Raw genomic sequence first — 14,171 nt, forward strand, 5'->3', positions numbered from 1 at the left:
CAGTTTCTCTAATGCTTATATTTTAAATTTTACCTTCTAGACATTTGTTCCCACCTTTCCTTGTGCTATTTTTTTTGAATTCTTCTCATCTTAAAAGCATCTAAATCATCCCCTCCTATTTCTGGCATTCCTCCTCTCACATCTGAATTCACTGTAGCCTAGCCTCATTTGCAGACTGCACTAATTCTTCTTGCAATGAGAGCAAACTAAATCTGGAACCCAATGTTGTATTAATAGACTTTTCACACTGGGAGAGAACAGTCTTCTAGACTCCACTGCAGGAACATAAAACAGGTTGTAGGTTCTTACCAAACTTTTGTTAAAAATATTCCTACAAAAACTGTGCATAAAATCCAGCTTTTAGGAGATATTGCCAAGATAGGTACAGAACCCAGAAGTCACCATAAACAGGCCTTTGGTATAGTCCTTAAGGGTATAGCTACACTGCAATTAAAAATCCACGGTGGGCCCATGCCAGCTGACTCGGGGTCTCGGGCTATGGGACTCTGATTGCAGTGTAAACATTCTGGCTCAGACTGGAACCCACACTCTAGGACACAGTGAGGAGGGAGGATCGCAAAGCTCAAGCTGCAGCCTGAGCCTAAACATCTACACAGTAATATTCCTGGGAGAATTCTGCACCAAAAAATGTAAAATTCTGTTCACGATTTTAAAATTCTGCATATTTTATTAATCAAAAAAACAATATAATCACACCAGTTTCAATTATGGTAATTTATTTCAAAATAACTGTCAGCAAGTAAGTCTGTAATAAAACAGACAAAAAACTAAGATCCATAGATTCCTTCCTACTCATATTAATGCAGAACTCTGAATAATAATTCATTTAAACTACAATACAGAAATGTATTTCCCACCCCCCTCATAAGCAGTGAGAAGGCTTGGGGGAAGTCAGAGGTAATAGAGGAGTGGAGGGAGAGGGAAGTAATTGCTCAGAAGCAGCCCGAGAGTGAACCTGGAGGGTTGTTGAGTGGTTGGGAGAAGTATGGAACAGATTTTTTTGGACGGGAGAGACGGGATTGTTAGGGAGTTGGAGAGCATCCCCCATGCAGACCCTGGCTGATCTTGAGCCTCTCCCATTCGGTCAGACACATCTGCCCTGTGTATCCCTGCACTCTCCTTTCCCCATCTCTATGTGACCCTGCACCACCATTCCCATTCAGTCCCTGGCTCAATACTATCACCCCATTAGCTCCTGTGCCCCCACCCCAGTCTGCCCCACCTCCCACTAGCCCTTCTGAACTCCAGTGTGTGTGACTCCCCAGCAGCCCCATGTGCTCCACGCTGTCGTTCCCCCCCCCCCCATATTCTATGCAGCCTCACCTGGCTCTGCAGGCAGGGTGCTGCGAGGAATGCAGTCACCGCCCCCTCCCTATCAATGGCTGTCTACCTTCTCTTCTGGTGCCAAATCAGCCCCTGGTGGGCGAAAGGTGTAATTGCAGCACCTTTCTGGTAGAATCTACTTTCTGTGGCAAGGAGGAGGGGAATTCTGCAGGGGACGTGAATTCTGCACGTGCACGGTGATACAAAATTACCCTAGGATTAAATTAAACTGTCCATTAGACCGAGCCCTGAATCACCCAGCATGAGCCAGCCATGTAGACTAGCATGCTTATATTGTGGTATTTTGACTAATAAAATATGCAGAATTTTTAAAATATTGTGCACAGAATTCCCACAGGAGTACTATTTGTTGGGGCAAGGGGAGGAGAGATAGCTGCTTGTTCCAAACACTTCATGTGATGAACACAAAGATATCATTTTACCTAGGTTTGCGCAGAAAGGTGGTAACAGCCAGCTATGTGAAATACGCAGATATGGAGGCAGTGAACATTTAGAGGTAGATTTTGCACATCAGCTCCAGTGTCCCCTTAGTATTTTTCTATTAAATTAAAGTCTAATTTAAACCTCAGAGTTTCAGAAGATAATGCACCACAAACAAGATTACAGGGATGCTAATATGGCTTAAAAGATACTGTGACAAAGTTCCTCCTCTACCTTGGTGGGTCCTGCACTTATTGGCGGATTTGCTCACCTCAGAGATTCACGGCAGCCCTCAATTTGGCTACTTTCGTAGTTCAAATCTGCTGTTTTACTCAGATAACCTCATCATTGGCCAGCATGGGGAAAAGGAAGGAGAACAATCCCCACACTCTCTGCTGGTCCACCTAATGGGTCGGGGACAGGCCAGGGACCTTCCCCTCTGGTGGGACCCACAATGCAGGTCAACTCCTCCTGTATACAATAGGGGGATGGGGGGAACCCAGACCCACTCTCTACTATGGGTTCCAGCCCAGGACCCTGTGGATCACAGCTGTCTGCAGTGTTTCGTGTAACACCTGTGTGACAGCTACAACTCCCTGGGCTACTTCCCCCTGGCCTCCTCCCAACATCTTCTGTATCTTCACCACAGGACCTTCCTCCTGATGCCAGATCACGTTTGTACTCCTCAGTCCTCCAGCAGCACGCCCTCTCACTCTCAGCTCGTGTGCCCCTCACTGACTGAAGTGAGGTCCTTTATAAACCAGGTGCCCTGATTAGCCTGCCTTAATTGATTCTGGCAGCTGCTTAATTGGCTCTAAGTGTCCTAATTAGCCTGTCTGCCTTAATTGGTTCCAGCAAGTTCCTGATTGTTCTGGAACTCCCCATTATCTTACCCAGGGAAAAGGGACCTGCTTAACCTGGAGCTCATATATCTGCCTTCTGTCACTCTCCTGTAAGCCATCTGGCCTGACCCTGTCACAATACATATAATTTATTTTTTCATTAAAAATTATGTAATGGTTTGCTCAGTTGCCTCTGAACCCGAAGTAAATTAAAGTCAAATTGTTTCAAAGCGAATGTAACAAATGCTTCTGAATAGACTTTAATCTCCCTCAAGGTGCCACATTATAGTGATCCCATAAATTTAATTGTTTGGGGATTATTCGTGTTAGAGAAAACATGGCAAAATAGTTATACCATGGGACTGCAGCATGAACCTGAATGTGTCACTTATTCCCTTTTTACAGATAGGCTAATACTTGTGTGTGCTGACTTTCAAAGTTTATGAAGTGTTTTAATCCTCAAATGAAAAGTGCCCTAGGAGGACATGCATTATTAGTAGTACTAAAGAGGCTGTACTTTATCTCCTTACATTGCTTCGTAAATGTCTAATATACAAATGAAATTGGATAGAAAGAGTAAGATTTCCAAAAGCCTGAATCTTATTTTCAAAAGTGACTAAGTCACTTCAAGAAAAGGAGTACTTGTGGCACCTTAGAGACTAACAAATTTATTAGAGCATAAGCTTTCGTGTGAGCTGTAGCTCACGAAAGCTTATGCTCTAATAAATTTGTTAGTCTCTAAGGTGCCACAAGTACTCCTTTTCTTTTTGCGAATACAGACTAACACGGCTGCTACTCTGAAACCTAAGTCACTTCAGACCCTGAGGAGTTAGACTTGTGAAGAGGTGTGGTTTCTGATTGACAGCGCTGTTCCAGAAAAAGCCCCTGGTGTAGATGCACCTTATACTGGCAAAACTGTGTCTTTGTTCATATAGCTTATTTTGCTTGGGCAGGGGAGGGGGGAGCAGGGGGAAGCCATTGGAATAAACTATACTGGCAAAAGCACAATTTTGCCAGTATAAACTGTATTCACACTAGCAGCACTTTGCCAGTATAAAAACCACAAGGAGTCCGGTGGTACCTTAAAGACTAACAGATTTATTTGAGCATAAGCTTTCGTGGGTAAAAACCCCACCTCTTCAGATGGATGGAGTGAAAATGACAGATGCAGACATAAATATACTGACACATGAAAAGAAGGGCGTTACCTCACAAGTGGAGAACCAGTGCTGACAAGGCCAATTCGATCAGGGTGGATCTAGTCCACTCCCAACAATAGATGAGGAGGTGTCAATTCCAGGAGAGACAAAGCTCTGGTCCACTTCCTGGACACTACAGTGCAAATAAGTGATGGTCACATAAACACCACCCTATATCAGAAACCTACTGACCACTATACTTACCTACATGCCTCCAGCTTCCATCCAGGACACATCACACAATCCATTGTCTACAGCCAAGCCCTAAAATGCAACCGAATTTGCTCCAATCCCTCAGACAGAGACAAACACCTACAAGATCTTTATCAAGCATTCTTAAAACTACAATACCCACCTGGGGAAGTGAGGAAACAGACTGACGGAGCAAGACAGGTACCCAGAAATAACCTACTACAGGACAGGCCCCACAAGGAAAATAACAGAACACCACTGGCCATCACATACAGCCTCCAGCTAAAACCTCTCCAGCACACCATCAATGATCTACAACCTATCCTGGAAAATGATCCCTCACTCTCCCAGACCTTGGGAGACAGGCCAGTCCTTGCTTACAGACAGCCCCCCAACCTGAAGCAAATACTCACCAGCAACTACACACCACACAACAGAAATACTAACCCAGGAAAAAATCCCTGTAGCAAACCTCATTGCCTACTCTGTCCCCATATCTACCCTAGCGACACCATCAGAGGACCCAAACACATCAGCCACACCATCAGAGGCTAATTCATCTGCACATCTACTAATGTTATATATGCCATCATGTGCCAGCAATGTCCCTCTGCCATGTACATTGGCCAAACCGGACAGTCCCTACGTAAAAGAATAAATGGATACAAATCGGATATCAGGAATGGTAACATACAAAAGCCAGTGGGAGAACACTTCAATCTTCCTGGACATTTTATAACAGATTTGAAAGTAGCTATACTTGAACAAAAAAGCTTCAGAAACAGACTTCAAAGAGAAACAGCAGAACTAAAATTCGTTTGGAAATTTAACACCATTAATTTGGGCTTGAATGGGGACTAGGAGTGGTTGGCTTATTACAGAAGCAGTTTTGCCTCTCCTGGAATTGACACCTCCTCATCTATTGTTGGGAGTGGACTACATCCACCCTGATTGAATTGGCCCTGTCAACACTGGTTCTCCACTTGTGAAGTAATGCCCTTCTCTTCATGCGTCAGTATATTTATGTCTGCCTCTGTCATTTTCACTCCATGCATCTGAAGAAGTGGGGTTTTTACCCACGAAAGCTGATGCTCAAATAAATCTGTTAGTCTTAAAGGTGCCACCGGACTCCTTGTTGTTTTTGTGGATATAGACTAACACGGCTACCCCCTGATACTTTGCCAGTATAGTACACCAGTACAGGTATACCAGAAGCATGCTCCTAGTGTAGACATGGTCTCAGTTTCACTGAAAGTCAATGGAACTTAGCTTAAGAGGCTTCACTGCAAAAAAGGTGTGTTTTTACTAATTCTATATAGAATCCTAGCAGAGGCAAGACTCTCTAGTTTTTACCTCAATATAGCTGGGTGGGGTAGGGGATACAGTATTGACCTTCACTTGCTACATCAAAATAAAATCTGCCTGTTGCCTTTTCTCCACTCGGATTTTTCATTGAGACAGGGGTTGTGGTATGTGTTTTGTCTGCAGTGAAGATACAGCTTTTATTTATGTCTGTAAAAGATTCAAATGCAATATTCTCCATGGACACCAGATTACAACTCAACATTTCTCCCTGCCCCTATCCCATAGGAACCTACAATTACACTGGCCTACTGTCTGGATCTTCTTCATTTCTAGTTCTGGATCACTAAAAAAACCCAAACCTCTAATCCAATGTCAGTTCAGGCCCACTCGTTTGATGATTACAAAGGATGACTATAAACAACAAGTACTAGGGACAAAGGATGAATATAAACAAACACCACAAGTATGTAGGGACAAAATTAGAAAAACCAAGGCATAAAAAGAGATCAAACTAGCTAGGGACATAAAAGGAAACAAGAAAACATTCTACAAATACATTAGAAATAAGAGGAAGACCAAGGACAGAGTAGGCCCATTACTCAATGAGAGGGGAAAGACAGTAACAGAAAATGTGGAAATGGCAGAGCTGCTAATTGACTTTTTGTTTCGGTTTTCACCAAGAAGACTGGTGGTGATTGGACATCTAACCTAGTGAATACCAGTGAAAATGAGGTAGGATCAGAGTCTAAAATAGAGAAAGAACAAGTCAAAAATTACTTAGACAAGTTAGATGACTTCAAATTACCAGGGCCTGATGAAATGCATCCCAGAGTACTCAAGGAGCTAACTGAGGAGATATCTGAGCCATTAGCAATTATCTTTGAAGAGTCATGGAAGACGGGAGACATTCCAGAAGATTGGAAAAGGGCAAATATAGTGCCCATCTATAAAAAGGAAAATAAGGAAAATCTGGGAAATTACAGACCAGTTAGCTTAACTTCTGTTCCCGGAAAGATAATAGAGCAAATAATTAAGCAATCAATTTGCAAACACCTAGAAGATAATAAAGTGATAAATAACAACCACCATGGATTTGTCAAGAACAAATCATGTCAAACCAACCTGATAACTTTCTTTGATAGGGTAACAAGCCTTGTGGATGGGGAGACGCGGTAGATGTGGTATATCTTGACTTTAGTAAGGCTTTTAATACTGACAGGTTTCAGAGTAGCAGCCATGTTAGTCTGTCTTCGCAAAAAGAAAAGGAGTACTTGTGGCACCTTAGAGACTAACAAATTTATTAGAGCATAAGCTTTCGTGAGCTACAGCTCACTTCATCGGATGCATTTGGTGGAAAAAACAGAGGAGAGATTTATATACACACACAGAGAACATGAAACAATGGGTTTATCATACACACTGTAAGGAGAGTGATCACTTAAGATAAGCCATCACCAGCAGCAGGGGGGGAAAGGAGGAAAACCTTTCATGGTGACAACCAAGGTAGGCTAATTCCAGCAGTTAACAAGAATATCAGAGGAACGGTAGGGGGTGGGGTGGGGTGGGGGGGGGGAGAAATACCATGGGGAAATAGTTTTACTTTGTGTAATGACTCATCCATTCCCAGTCTCTATTCAAGCCTAAGTTAATTGTATCCAGTTTGCAAATTAATTCCAATTCAGCAGTCTCTCATTGGAGTCTGTTTTTGAAGCTTTTTTGTTGAAGGATAGCCACTCTTAGGTCTGTAATCGAGTGACCAGAGAGATTGAAGTGTTCTCCAACTGGTTTTTGAATGTTATAATTCTTGACGTCTGATTTGTGGCCATTCATTCTTTTCCGTAGAGACTGTCCAGTTTGACCAATGTACATGGCAGAGGGGCATTGCTGGCACATGATGGCATATATCACATTGGTAGATGCGCAGGTGAACGAGCCTCTGATAGTGTGGCTGATGTGATTAGGCCCTATGATGGTATCCCCTGAATAGATATGAGGACAGAGTTGGCAACGGGCTTTGTTGCAAGGATAGGTTCCGGGGTTAGTGGTTCTGTTGTGTGGTGTGTGGTTGCTGGTGAGTGTTTGCTTCAGATTGGGGGGCTGTCTGTAAGCAAGGACTGGCCTGTCTCCCAAGATCTGTGAGAGTGATGGGTCGTCCTTCAGGATAGGTTGTAGATCCTTGAGGATGCGTTGGAGAGGTTTTAGTTGGGGGCTGAAATTGATGGCTAGTGGCGTTCTGTTATTTTCTTTGTTGGGCCTGTCCTGTAGTAGGTGACTTCTGGGTACTCTTCTGGCTCTGTCAGTCTGTTTCTTCACTTCAGCAGGTGGGTATTGTAGTTGTAGGAATGCATGATAGAGATCTTGTAGGTGTTTGTCTCTGTCTGAGGGGTTGGAGCAAATGCAGTTATATCGTAGAGCTTGGCTGTAGACAATGGATTGAGTGGTATGATCTGGATGAAAGCTAGAGGCATGTAGGTAGGAACAGCGGTCAGTAGGTTTCCGATATAGGGTGGTGTTTATGTGACCATCGCTTATTAGCACCGTAGTGTCCAGGAAGTGCATCTCTTGTGTGGACTGGTCCAGGCTGAGGTTGATGGTGGGATGGAAATTGTTGAAATCATAGTGGAATTCCTCAAGAGCTTCTTTTCCATGGGTCCAGATGATGAAGATGTCATCAATGTAGCGCAAGTAGAGTAGGGGCATTAGGGGACAAGAGCTGAGGAAGCGTTGTTCTAAGTCAGCTATAAAAATGTTGGCATACTGTGGGGCCATGCGGGTACCCATCGCAGTGCCGCTGATTTGAAGGTATACATTGTCACCAAATGTGAAATAGTTATGGGTGAGGACAAAGTCACAAAGTTCAGCCACCAGGTTAGCTGTGACAGTATCGGGGATACTGTTCCTGATGGTTTGTAGTCCATCTTTGTGTGGAATGTTGGTGTAGAGGCTTCTACATCCATAGTGGCTAGGATGGTGTTTTTAGGAAGATCACCAATGGACTGTAGTTTCCTCAGGAAGTCAGTGGTGTCTCGAAGATAGCTGGGAGTGCTGGTAACGAAGGACCTGAGGGGGGAGTCTACATAGCCAGACAATCCTGCTGTCAGGGTGCCAATGCCTGAGATGATGGGGCGTCCAGGATTTCCAGGTTTATGGATCTTGGGTAGCAGATAGAATACCCCAGGTCGGGGTTCTAGGGGTGTGTCTGTGCGGATTTGTTCTTGTGCTTTTTCAGGGAGTTTCTTGAGCAAATGCTGTAGTTTCTTTTGGTAACTCTCTCAGTGGGATCAGAGGGTAATGGCTTGTAGAAAGTGGTGTTGGAGAGCTGCCTAGTAGCCTCTTGTTCATACTCCGACCTGTTCATGATGACGACAGCACCTCCTTTGTCAGCCTTTTTGATTATGATGTCAGAGTTGTTTCTGAGGCTGTGGATGGCACTGTGTTAGGCATGGCTGAGGTTATGGGGTAAGCGATGCTGCTTTTCCACAATTTCAGCTCGTGCACGTCGGCGGAAGCACTCTATGTAGAAATCCAGGCTGCTGTTTCGACCTTCAGGAGGAGTCCACCCAGAATCCTTCTTTTTGTAGTGTTGGCAGGAAGGTCTCTGTGGGTTAATATGTTGGTCAGAGGTGTGTTGGAAATATTCCTCGAGTCTGAGACGTCGAAAATAGGATTCTAGGTCACCACAGAACTGTATCATGTTCGTGGGGGTGGAGGGGCAAAAGGAGAGGCCCCGAGATAGGACAGATTCTTCTGCTGGGCTAAGAGTATAGTTGGATAGATTAACAATATTGCTGGGTGGGTTACGGGAACCATTGTTGTGGCCCCTTGTGGCATACAGAAAAGGAGTACTTGTGGCACCTTAGAGACTAACAAATTTATTAGAGTATAAGCTTTCGTGAGCTACAGCTCACTTCATCGGATGCATCCGATGAAGTGAGCTGTAGCTCACGAAAGCTTATGCTCTAATAAATTTGTTAGTCTCTAAGGTGCCACAAGTACTCCTTTTCTTTTTGCGAATACAGACTAACACGGCTGCTACTCTGAAACCTGTTGTGGCATACAATAGTTTAGATAGCTTAGTGTCCTTTTTCTTTTGTAGAGAAGCAAAGTGTGTGTTGTAAATGGCTTGTCTAGTTTTTGTAAAGTCCAGCCACGAGGAAGTTTGTGTGGAAGGTTGGTTCTTTATGAGAGTATCCAGTTTTGAGAGCTCATTCTTAATCTTTCCCTGTTTGCTGTAGAGGATGTTGATCAGGTGGTTCCACAGTTTCTTTGAGAGTGTGTGGCACAAGCTGTCAGCATAGTCTGTGTGGTATGTAGATTGTAATGGAATGGATGAGTCATTACACAAAGTAAAACTATTTCCCCATGGTATTTCTCCCCCCCCCACCCCACCCCACCCCCTACCGTTCCTCTGATATTCTTGTTAACTGCTGGAATTAGCCTACCTTGGTTGTCACCATGAAAGGTTTTCCTCCTTTCCCCCCCCTGCTGCTGGTGATGGCTTATCTTAAGTGATCACTCTCCTTACAGTGTGTATGATAAACCCATTGTTTCATGTTCTCTGTGTGTGTATATAAATCTCTCCTCTGTTTTTTCCACCAAATGCATCCGATGAAGTGAGCTGTAGCTCACGAAAGCTTATGCTCTAATAAATTTGTTAGTCTCTAAGGTGCCACAAGTACTCCTTTTCTTTTTGCTTTTAATACTGTCTCCCATGACTTTCTCATAAACAAACTAGGGAAATACAACCTAGATGGAGCTACTATAAGGTGGGTGCATAACTGGTTGGAAAATTGTTCCCAGAAAGTAGTTATCAGTGGTTCACAGTCATGCAGAAGGGCATAACAAGTGGGGTCCCGCAGGGATCGTTTCTGGATCTGGTTCTGTTCAATATCTTCATCAATGATTTAGATAATGGCATAGAGAGTACACTTATAAAGTTTGTGGATGATACCAAGCTGGGAGGGATTGCAAGTGCTTTGAGGATAGGATTAAAATTCAAAATGCTCTGGAAAAACTGGAGAAATGGTCTGAAGTAAATAGAATGAAATTTAATAAGGACAAATGCAAAGTACTCCACTTAGGAAGGAACAATCAGTTGCACACATATAAAATGGGAAATGACTGCCTAGGAAGGAGTACTGCGGAAACGGATCTGGGGTCATAGTAGATCACAAGCTAAATGTGCATCAACAGTGTAACACTGTTGCAAAAAAAGCAAACATCATTTTGGAATGTATTAGCAGGAGTGTTGTAAGCAAGACACAAGAAGTAATTCTTCCGCTCTACTCTGTGCTGATTAGGCCTCAGCTGGAGTATTTGCCCAATTCTGGGCACCACATTTCAGAAAAGATGTGGACAAATAGGAGAAAGTCCAGAGAAGAGCAACAAAAATGATTAAAGGTCTAGAAAACATGACCTAAGAGGGGAGATTGAAAAAAATGGGTTTGTTTAGTTTGGAGAAGAGAAGACCGAGAGGGGACATGATAACGGTTTTCAAATACATAAAAGGTTCTTTCAAGGAGGAGGGAGAAAAATTGTTCTTCTTAACCTCTGAGAATAGGATAAGAAGCAATGGGCTTAAATTGCAGCAAGGTCAGTTTAGACTGGACATTAGGAAAAACTTCCTAATTGTCAGAGTGGTTAAGCACTGAAATAAATTGCCTAGGGAGGTGGTGGAATCTCTGCCACTGGGGATTTTTTAAGAGTAGGTTGGACAAACACCTGTCTAAGATGGTCTAGATAATACTTAGTCCTACCTTGAGTAAAGAGGACTGGACTAGATGACCTCTCGAGGTCCCTTCCAGTTCTATGATTCTGTGCTCTGATTTGATCATAAACTGCAAAGAGTAGAAACTAGAACTACTAGTACAAGGCATTTGACGCTAAGTCCAGCAGCTTACGAGTTATCAGGCCTTAGACTCATACTATTCTAATTTTTCTTATTAGTTTTCTTTCCGTCATACTTCAGATCCATTGCAATTTCAGTGTCACCTAAGCTCTGGTCTGCTACAGCTAAGAGCCAAGACTCAGCCACTTAAATGCAGACAGGAATCCCTGCTTTCCAAGGGTAAAAAAGCATTCTTTTCAGAGGCATCATCTGCTAGAATCATCATGAAAAGGCTTGCAACAACTTCCTTGCTGGCAGTAAACTTTTCCAAGTATCGGCCATGAATAAGGTAGGAAAAATAGTAATTTTGTGTTCCATTTTCCTTGAAATATTTACTTTTGCAAAACTTCTTCATGGAGTTGTGTATTGCACAACACTTCCTGCACTCCAGGCCACTTCTCAGAAGCCAGACCAAGTCCAGAGCTTGGAGGACTGTCTACATTTTTTTTTTATTATCCCTCCAATACAGCAAATTGTAGATTTACATGACAGGTTTCAGAGTAGCAGCCGTGTTAGTCTGTATTCGCAAAAAGAAAAGGAGTACTTGTGGCACCTTAGAGACTAACAAATTTATTAGAGCATAAGCTTTCGTGAGCTACAGCTCACTAAAGCTTATGCTCTAATAAATTTGTTAGTCTCTAAGGTGCCACAAGTACTCCTTTTCTTTTTTAGATTTACATGATCACTGCTCAGATCCATAAGCAAAGCTGTAATGCCCCTTGCTTGGCAAAAGCAATATTGTGCTCCTATAAACAGTAAAGTCTTGACACATTTTTGGTGCCTGACCCTCCTGCTGCACTTGCACCTCTACCACTGAAATAGTGAGTGTGTGTTAAAAATAGCATGTGGAGATTTTCTCATGGGCAGTTCTAGCTCTCCCCTTAGAAATCAATACTCTTGTAAAAACAACGAGGAGTCTTTGTGGCACCTTAGAGACTAACAAATTTATTTGAGCATAAGCTTTCGTGAGCTACAGCTCACTTCATCGGATGCATGCAGTGGAAAATACAGTAGGAAGATATATACACACAGAGAACATGAAAAAATGGGTGTTGCCATACCAACTGTAACAAGACCAATTAATTAAGGTGGGCTGTGATCAGCAGGAGAAGAAAAACCTTTTGTAGTGATAATCAGGATGGCGCATGTCAAACAGTTGACAAGAAAATGTAAGTAACAGTAGGGGGGGAAAATATTAGCATGGGGAAATAGTTTTTACTTTGTGTAATGACCCATCCACTCCAGTCTTTATTCAAGCCTAATTTAACGGTGTCCAGTTTGCAAATTAATTCCAATTCCGCAGTTTCTCATTGGAGTCTGTTTTTGAAGTTTTTTTGTTGGAGAATTGCAACTCTTAGGTCTGAAATTGAGTGACCAGGGAGGCTGAAGTGTTCTCTGACTGGTTTTTTAATGTTATAATTCTTGATGTCTGATTTGTGTCCATTTATTCTTTTGGGAAGAGATTATCCTGATTATCACTACAAAAGGTTTTTCTTCTCCTGCTGATTACAGCCCACCTTAATTAATTGGTCTCGTACAGTTGGTATGGCAACACCCATTTTTTCATGTTCTGTGTGTATATATCTTCCTACTGTATTTTCCACTGCATGCATCCGATGAAGTGGGTTTTAGCCTAGGAAAGCTTATGCCAAAATAAATTTGTTAGTCTCCAAGGTGCCACAAGTATTCCTCTTTTTTTTTTTTTTTTTTTTTTTTTTTTTGCTGATACAGACTAACACGGCTACCACTCTGAAACCTGTCACAATACTCTTGCGTGAGTGGAGTAAACAGAACAGATCTGCTTAACAGCAACCTTCCCAACCACACCAGACTAACCCCATAGTCTTACCAACCAGCACCATCCTCCTACCCACTCACCTTACCACAACTTAATGAGTTCAGGGATGTGACCCTGGGTCAGAACCTGGTGCATCACTGCTACCTAACTCCTATTTGTTTGTGCACAGTGTAAGCCACAGCGGAACCTGGAGCACCTGAAGTCTCAGAATCATACCAGATTCCTTAAGATTGGGTTCTGATCAGGCATCCTTCCATAGAGGGTTAAAGGATAGACAACTCAGTAGGAAGTGGAAGATAATGGAACACATGGCCCAGAACAGAAGCCAGGCTGGAGTCAGTCATTAAAGTAATTTAAAACAAAATTCTTTTCCCCTCAACACACCCTCCCTACAGTTTTTTTTGTAGAGGGGTTGCACTGAGAAATGTTAATCAAGTATCTATCAGTGGCAAAGCTTGAAATGCAAATACTATTACATCTGCCAGTATTCGGGTTCAAATCAGCAGCAGTCTAAGTGTTGTATACTCAGAATTCAAGTACAAGGCACTTTACGCAGAAACCCTATAGCCATGCTACATCATGTGCTGTGATCATGCCAGAATTCATAAGTTAAGGAGGACTGGGACAGTCAGTAGGCAGATACGAAATCCTCAATGAAAGCATGTAGTGCTGCAGAAAATGGTGCTGGTGGCTGAACTGGGGCACCCCTGCCTCCGAGTCTATAATGACCAATGCCCCCGTGTGGGTCCAATGAACACTGGTTATAAGAGGGGTCATTTTGGAGGGGATGCAAGACCCAGGGCTTAATCACCGGTGACATTTCTCATAGGAATATGGAGCAGTCTCTAGGTTCCTGGCCAAACTCCAAGTTGAGTACGTACCATCTGCCTCCCTAAACGCCCTCCACAGCGTCATTCTCTTCGGTCACTCTGCACTTTTATGTCCTGTCCTAAACTACAGCCCAGGCTGGCATGCAACGTTAAGCGGCTGCTGCGCTCCACCTCTGGCCCCGGGGAAGCGAACGCCCGGGGTTCCCAGCGGGACGCGCTCTCGGGGCCGCATCGTGCAACCGCGAGCGTCGGCTCCCCCGGGGACAACGAGGGGTCAAACCACCCTCTGCCTCCAGCGCGGCAGAGACGTCAGGGACCCAGGCCTCGCCCGGC

General features: G+C 43.4%; 1 protein-coding gene across 4 annotated transcripts in view; it reads right to left on the minus strand.

The window, feature by feature from the left end:
- Nucleotides 1–14,171, minus strand: part of SLC31A1 (solute carrier family 31 member 1) — an 80,286-nt gene that overhangs the window by 65,723 nt on the left and 392 nt on the right. The window lies entirely within an intron of this gene.

This window comes from Dermochelys coriacea, chromosome 16 (genome assembly GCF_009764565.3).
Source record: "Dermochelys coriacea isolate rDerCor1 chromosome 16, rDerCor1.pri.v4, whole genome shotgun sequence".
Classification (NCBI taxonomy): Eukaryota; Metazoa; Chordata; order Testudines; family Dermochelyidae; genus Dermochelys; species Dermochelys coriacea.